This window comes from Canis lupus, chromosome 14 (assembly GCF_003254725.2).
Source record: "Canis lupus dingo isolate Sandy chromosome 14, ASM325472v2, whole genome shotgun sequence".
Lineage (NCBI taxonomy): Eukaryota > Metazoa > Chordata > Mammalia > Carnivora > Canidae > Canis > Canis lupus.
In genome coordinates, this window is record NC_064256.1 from 39615419 (window position 1) to 39623979 (window position 8561).

Sequence of the window (8561 nt, forward strand, 5' to 3'; positions counted from 1 at the left end):
CTTTCTCTGACAGTCACCAAGTCCCAGTTTCCACAGCAAATTATTCTAAACAGGGCTTATTATCAAGGCATAAAAAAGTTAAAACACAGATGGCTGGAGAGTTCCTGTTTAATTTAAATGCCCTGTGGCCCACATCAATGTGAGTCTGTCTTGTCCTAGATTTACTATCGATAAATTGGCTGCACTTATTAGATGGCAGAGGCCTAAGATGTTGGTGGGGAGTATTTCAAATAGAATTAACATGAAGAGATGCAGAGCCGTATCCTATCATCTGTGAAATATGGAGAAGGACAAGCCGTACATAAACAGGTAGGACCACTCGTACCCGGGTCTACGTGGGCTGGCGTGACTTCACCAGGAGGGAGAGGAGTTATACCCGTTATAGGAATTAATTACAGACATGGGCTTAATTACTGGTTGTGTTTTCTCCTTGGGTTAAATTTTTTTTTTTTTTAAATAAATGATCAGCATAATCCAAGCAAATGGTGATCCAGATTTTCAGAGCAAATAAAGGAGGTTTGGGCCCAGAGAACCAAACAGGGTCTCTACAAGCATTTTATGTGAAATGACACAATGCCAGTTTGTGAAAATATGGGCCGGCTCTCTCCTTGGCTGATTTATCTTGCGGCCTCGCTTGTACATCAGCCAGTCAGTTGGCAACATTTGCTGGGTCCTTATTGTGCTCATGGCATTGCGGTGGGTGGCTGGGAAGGTTGAAAAGATGCAGGGAAGCCTCTGTGCTAGAGGCCAACCATTATTTTATTTGATATTATTTTTAGATTTTTATTTATTTATTTTTTTAGAGAGAGAGAGAGAATGTCACACAAGGCGGGTGGGGAGGGGAGGGACAGAGACAGAGGGAGAAGCAGACTCCCTGCTGAGCAGAGAGCTCAATGTTGGGCTCAATCCCAGGACTCTGGGATCATGACCTGACCTGAAGGCAGATGCTTAATGGACTAAGCCACCCAGGTGCCCCTAAAGGCCAACCATTAGAGCCGAGGGAACCTAAGCTAGGCACCTGACAAATAAGAGTCTGGGCACAACAAAAGCTGCCATTAAGTATATCCTTTATGTGAAAGCACAACTGCAGGGTGGCACCAGGGTGACAGTGGAGAACTGGGGAGGTTTTACTGTCAACAGTAGTGATTGGGACCCAGGCAGACGGGGTTTTGCCTTTTAGTAGGCGTGTGTCTGTGGGTCCATGGTAAATTCCATGCTTTCTCTGATCTTTCTCTAAGAAAAACAGAATAATCTAACCGACCTCAGGGAGTGTGTATAAGAATCGAATGAGAGGGCACATACAGAGACCCGGCTTAATGCCTGGCACATTGTAAATGTTCAGCTCCATAACCACGGGGCAAGCTAAACTAACACTTGTCACTCTGGCCCTGGAGTTAGGGAGAGCTTTCATGACCCACTGAAGAAGCCAGTCAAACATCCAGTTAAAATGAGAGACCCATGTTGTTCCTTGTGCCCTTAGAGCAGCATTACTCAATTTCCTTCTTGGAGGGCTATGAAGGGTTCACCCATCTGTGCTCTAAACCAAACACCTCCTTCTTCCCCTTTACACAAAAAGATGATCTTGCTTTCAGAAGTGAGAGCACATTCTAACATTTAGGATGGAACATATCAATAGGAGGTGGGTGGCTCACTCCAGTCACGTGGCCTGATCTGCCACCATCACTAAAGGTTATCAGGTGCCTTTGTGGGACCTTCTTCTGGACCCTGTTAGGACTTCAGGTTCCATTTGGAGAAATCCCAGTTTAAATAGCCCTCATGGCAATTAACTTCGGTCAACCATATTGAAGACAAGGGCTCTACCTGCTATTTGTACTGGAATCCAACGTGAACTATCACCATGTTATCCCCCTGAGACCAAGTACTACAAAATGTCCAGCAGAACATGGTGTACTGGTTCCCGGTGCCAGGGGAGGACTCTAGCTCCATGGAATAGCAGAGACCATCACAATGCCAACCATCAGGATAGAAGTCCAAACACTTCACCAAGGAAAACACTCCAGTGCAATAGTGGATGGGACAACCCTTCTGCTCATATCTAGAGAGAAGAGACCGAGCAAAATTGGCTCCAGTAGAGTACTTCAGTCCCTCATGGCTTTAACGGCTAGCAGGTGCCACCGGCAGCCGATGCAAGGCAGTTGTCCTATATGTCGTCTCTCATGCTACAGCAGAAGGCCCCTGAGCCTCTTCCTGTGTAGTCAGAAATATTGACATTTGGTGGTCATTGAGGGAGTGATGGTTCAGCTGAACAAAGAGATACTCACTGAGCCTGAAACAGGGAAGGATACCCTCTCCTTCTGCCCCCACGAGGTGATAAGCCAGGTACAGGCTGTGTGGGCTCCTTATCTCCAGGTGAGGAAGTGTTCCAGGCCCAAGACCCATTGTTATGGAAAGATTGCATGCTTGAGGCTGCCATTACCAAACCAAAAATTATGGTGGGCTTCTCCCTACCTGAGATGAAGGAGAAATGCTCCAGGGTCTACTATGTTTCCCAGAAATGAAGGGATTAAAGGCAAGGTGACTGGTTACAGCCTTTGGCTTTATTACTCACCTGTGTGGTCTGACTCAGGGTGGGGGTGGGGGAACGGGAAGCAGACCAAGGAGGAAATCTGTGGCATGGGCTACTCTTCTTCAGGTTTGCTTTGCAGGCTCGGGCTCCAGAAGTCCCAGCTCCACTTAACCTTTTTCCCAGGTGTAGGGAAAGAAAACAACTGAGCCAATGCTTGGCTAACTGTGGGCAAAGACTCCTGAGTCTTCACTTAGAAGGTTCACCCTAACTCATGCCTCCAAATGTCCTTGCCTTCTGGAAAGTCAGCTTTCTTCAGAATTTGAAACTTGGCTCTGACCAAATAACTTTGAAATTGAACACTGTATCTCTAGACTGATACCCCAGTAGGTGTCAAGGCCACATTTGTTTCCTGCCCAGCACTTTTTCAGTGGAGGAAGGATGAATGCCGAAGCATGCAGAGGAAGAGCAAGTCTACCTTGAGTGTTCTGCTCCCCAACCCCCACCCCCAAAACACACATACTATGTTACCTGCCTTTCACCTTCTCTTTCAGCCACCAGGCCCACTGGTTCATCACTGTGACACGGGTGGAGAAGCCAAGGCCTGATTTCCAGGAAGTTCCTCACTGGAGCAAGAGTGTTTTGTTAAGAGTAAACCCACTAGTGCCTTGCCCTGCAGTCCCACATTCTCATTCACTGTCCAGATCTTGCTCCAGGACCGAGGTGTCATTCCCCCACTGCCAGGAGCTCTGCCTGCTGGTGGCTTACAGCTGAATCCCTGCCCAAGAATTGCCTTTGGCCACAGAGTGCTGCCTTGCCCAAAGTTACGACCTCTGCTGGAGGCATCTTGCATCCAATGACTTGCCAGGGTGGGGAGCTTAAAAACCCAATACTCCTGCCTCTGAAGGGCTGTCCCAGCTCCTGTGGGCCTGGCTGAGGCCTCTGTTATGGCAGCAGCATGGCTTACCCTCTCCTTCTGCCCAGTCCTGATTCCCTTGTGCCCCCATGGGTATGGTTCCTGAGTCCACTCTCCAAAACCCCTCCTGCATACAATCTCATCTCAGAACCTGCCTCCCAGGGAAACTGATCCATGACAACTCTCCTAACGTCTCCTGGGAGAAGACGTTCTGGAAATTGAGAAGGAGAAAATGCAATGACAAGTCATCAAGTGAGGTAGATTCAATATTCAGACCCTATGGCTAACTTCCCCTCCCTCTTTCCTAGGTGGGCAGGTGGGTGGGGGAAATATCGTTATTGGTACAATTAGAATAAAGTGTGTGCTAATGAGGTGGTTGATCCGTATTTCTTTTGCTAGAGGGTCATCACCATCTGAAAAGACCATATCTGTCAAATTCTAAAGGCTATGATATATTCTTAGGCAAATTTTCCATGTTTTGGGGCAATCTAAATATAAATCTGTGGGGAGACCTGAGGCCTGGTTTATGAGGAGGTGATTAGTAGATCACCTAACATATGTGATTTAAATTAAATGGTACAATCTTCTTGCATTATGTCTAAAGTTCCAGTGAAGTTCTGATATTTGAGTTTTGAAAAATTGGTCTCATATCGATATAAAAAATAGGAGATTAATACCTCATCAAGTCTTACTTGTCAACTAGTGTCTATCTATCTATCTATCTATCTATCTATCTATCATCTATTCAAAGATTTTATTTATTTGCTTGATAGAAAGCAAGAGAACACAAGCAGGGGAGCTGCAGAGGGAGAGGGAGAAGCAGGCTCCCTGCTGAGCAGAGAGCCCAACATTGGACTCATCCCAGGATGCTGGGATCATGACCTGAGCCAAAAGCAGACGCTTAACTGACTGAGCCACTAGGCATCCCTAGTTGTCAACCAGCTTAAGCAAGGTTAGTACTTAGAGGGAGTGGGGGATGTGGGTGTGTGGGCATAAGAGGGTGTAAAGTGAAGTGTGGGAAGCAAAGACATAGTATATTTTACGGTTTATAGCTTATGTATACTTTATATTTTAAAAAGTTGATTATTTTCATCATCATGAATTTATTGTTACTGTTACCTTCTATTTGTGTTAAGTGTTTCTGGTCTTCTATTTATGGTTACTGATGTGAAGTTTTCTTTTAAGACAAATTTATCTAAATACAAAATGAATAAAATATTTACTAGTACAAAGTGGCCTGCAGATATTGTAAAAAAAAAAAAATCACAATGGTCACAATGGTGGTATGTAAATAATAACAGTTTAGATATAAAATCTATAGGTCCAAGGTGCTAAAGAGAATTGGAGAAAAGAGATCATTACCCAGCACATTGTGGGAACCTAGCAAATATTAAGTAAAATCCCAAATGACACCATGTGTTTTTGTTAGTGTTTTTCGTATGCACCCTCCCCCACCATTGCATAGTGTGCAAAATTATTTGAGGGCTTTCAGCCTCTAGCACATTTGCACTGTCTACGAAATTTTATTACTTATCATGCTTGTGTTATTACTACTCATTAATTACACACCCAACATGTATCAGGTATCAGTAAAGCTCATTAATTAAACATAAAAGCTAGAGGATTTACAGAGAATTTTGGGGGAAAAAATTCCCAGTCTGGAAGACTTCCAGACTAAATATAGAAACTTGAGACAACTAGTGGTTTTCAAACTTTTGCAGCCACAGAACATTCTGTTCGAATAAATCTTACTGGGAAGCTCAGAGTAATGAGGGGGGAAACTGCACAGAACTGCCTGGGCTGGGGGCTGGGGGGTGGGGAGCACACCTAAGGGTCTTCCTGTGCCACACAGGCAAACTGTCCCCACCCCCTGAGGCTCCCAGGATGTGGCCCTCCATCTGAAAACCTCTGACCTGAAACAATTTTCTTTCTCATTCTGTCTGCACCTGTCATTTTGTGTCCAGGGCCCAGTCAATGGGGATTTATTTTACCATATGAGGCGGTGACCGGATATTCACTCTGAGAGTACTGTATGCATGTCTCGTCCAGGAGACAAAATACATACATAAATAAAAAAAAAATCTGGATTTAAAGGAGAAGCAAACAGCCTTGTAGATCATAAGCTCCATGCAGGGCCTTGCAGGAAAGCTCGTTACCCGTTGCACAGCCCTGGCACCTGGCAGGCCCCCCAAGGCACACGGATGGCACAAATGATAGAAGAACTCAAAGGGAAAAGTTAGGCAATGATACATTTTGAAGAATGGAGTTAATAGGGCAGAGGGGTGCACAGTTTCGGGACTTTTAGCAAATGAGTTCTTGTACAGAACAGCCAGGGCAGCAGGACGGGCCACTGTAATCCAGCTACAAGGAGCCCTGAAGGCTGTGGCGCTGGGGTGAAGGTAGTGGTGATGAAACAGGAGGGAAATTGTGAATCCATGATGCTTAGAAAAGAAAACAGTAGGGGCGCCTGGGTGGCTCAGTGGTTGAGCATGTGCCTTTGGCTCAGGGCATGATTCCGGAGTCCTGGGATCGAGTCCCGCCATCAGGCTCCCTGTAGGGAGCCTACTTCACCTTTTGTCTATGTCTCTGCCTCTCTCTCTGTGTCATGAATAAATAAATAAAACCTTAAAGAAAGAAGCCCCAAAAGAAACAGTAGTGGTAGTGGGTGGGGTTTGGGAAGTGGAAAACTTGGGCAACAAATGATTTTTGTCTCCATCACACAGACACTATGCGAAGGATTGGAAATGTCATAATCATTCCTCATGAAGCTGGTCAGAAGTTTAGCTCATGGTGTAAGGGGAGTGTTGCCTTGGAAGACCTAACTCTAGCTGTGTGGGCACTGTCCAAGTCATGCGGGTTGGGACAGGACGGATAAATGAGCATCCTCATGTCATCCGTGTCAGACTCTCGTCCCTCCACCCTGCCGCTCCTCCCTTCCCCCCTCCAAGCCATCCTGTGAGGCCCTGGGTAGCTGGCACCTCTTCTCCAAGCTTTCCCAGACAACGTAGCCCTTAGAAAGCTCATCCAGCCCTGAACACTTCCAGTCCTCATTGCCTGAGATGTTTATCGACATCCGTCCCTGCCGTGTGCCGGGTGTGTATGTGGGCTGTCTCCCTGCCTGGATGAAAAGGACATTGAGGGGAGAATCTCCTATTTCTTTACACTTCCCATATTACTTTTTCCCAGACCTCTCATGGGGCCGGCACCAAGGCCATGCTGGTTGAATGACACTGATAAATGGCACAGCTTCTGGCATGCTCCATTTCCAGTTCACTTCTATTCACTGTTTTTTTTTTGATTATCCAGCCCATGAAGGCCCACAGACCAGGTCTTGGGACATCTGTGCAGCCTTAGCCTTTCCTGCAGACGGAGGTAGGAACATCACTTTCTAACAAAGAAGAGCTTATGTTAGCAGAGCTCTGGGAGACAGGTATGTTTGGGTTTTCCTGACTCCTGATTCGGAGGTTTGGTTGCAAAGATTCCCTAGAGGGGCACCTGGATGGCTCAGCGGTTGGGCGTCTGCCTTTAGCTCAGGTCATGATCCCAGGGTCCTAGGATCGAGTTCCATATCGGGCTCCCCGCAGGGAGCCTGCTTCTCCCTCTGCTGTGCCTCTGCCTCCCTCTGTGTGTCTTGCATGGATAAATAAATAAAATCTTAAAAAAAAAAAAAAAAGGTTCTCTGCATCTAGCCTCCTACAGACCTCAGAGGTTGATGCAATTCACTCTCAAAATAATAATGGCTGGGGACCCCTGGAGCCTGGGGCCTTTTATCAGTAGGATGAGAATTTGCCTCTTGAATCAGTAAACACATGAAGGGCTGAGGTCATAAGACAAGGTGATTTCCTTGGGCGCAGCACAGCATTAGGAGCAGCTCTGGGACATGCTGAGACCCCTGAACCCAAGGCAGCAACAGCACAAAGAAAACTTTACTGCACCAGGGTTACCTCAATTGGCTACCAATGGGCATTTTAGATTTCTTCAGGAGGAACCATGTACCTGGACCCTGGAACATCTTCCCAACGCTGCCTGCAACTCTTGGGGGGGAGGGTGCCTCTCTCATCCCACTGTGGGCCTGTGGTTTTCTTCTGCACCTCCACCCGAGCTGCTTCCCAGGACACAGCCTCCTTCCCCGTGTCTGCCCACCGAAGCAGAGGGGGCTACACTCAAAAGACGTCCACTTTCACCGAGCAAGCCACCCACGGGGCAAAAATGAATGTTCCACGGGGATGAGAAAGCAGAAAGCTTTATCTCTTGTAGCAAAAAGCACAAATTTAGGAACAAGCAAGCTGGGGCTGGATTACCCTTGAGACTTAATGACCAGAACTAAGATCTGGAGCGTCTACCGAGGGTTTTCATCACCTTGCCTGACAGTTGGATGCCTCTCAGCTCAAGGAGGTCACTGAAGTGAAACTGAAGGCTGTTTTTCACTCGTGTCTCGTTGGAAGCTGGCGGGCCGCTCACCTGCTCCACTTGGCTGCCTCTTGCCTGCCTCTCTGCTCAAACACTGTCTTGGCTTGGCAGCACTACAAGACAGAATAAAAACATACACTTCTACCCAAATTCCTGTCTCCTCTCATTTACACAGCAGATGAAATGATTTCTTTCTTTGTCTTCTACCGGCAAGGATTCTCGCTGCCTTGTTCCTGTTCGCTCTACATCAGGAGGAGAAAAAAAGAGTTATCAGGTAACTAAGATGTCACAGCTGTTCCCACAATGAAGTATTATTCCCATTTCACAGATAAGGGGAGTTACCCATATAACATCCATCCACCCATCTCCACTCAAAAAATGGTCACTGAGTGTCTATTTTGAGCCAGGCAAAGTGCTACTTACTTTGGACTCCAAATCCAGTGCTCTTGCCACCTCACCCTAGATATCTCAGGAATATCCTCTTCGATTATGAGGAGCTTGTTTTATTTGACAATTACTTTTGAGGCATCTCCAATGTGCTGGCACATTCTTTTTTTTTAAGTTTATTTATGTATTTTTGTTTATTTATTTGTTGTAGTGATCTCTACACCCAATGTGGGGCTCAAACCCACAACCCTGAGATCAAGAGTCGCCCACTCTTCTGACTGAGTCAGCCCAGGCCCCTGTGCTGGCTACATTCTAAATGTATAC

General features: G+C 46.4%; 1 long non-coding RNA gene across 1 annotated transcript; it reads left to right on the top strand.

Annotated features, from left to right (window-relative positions):
- On the top strand, window positions 1-4386 carry LOC118350590 (uncharacterized). The gene is made up of 3 exons (XR_004804655.2): window positions 1-309; window positions 3079-3697; window positions 4214-4386. It is a non-coding gene; the product is annotated as an uncharacterized LOC118350590 (long non-coding RNA).
- Window positions 4387-8561: the final 4175 nt, after the last annotated feature.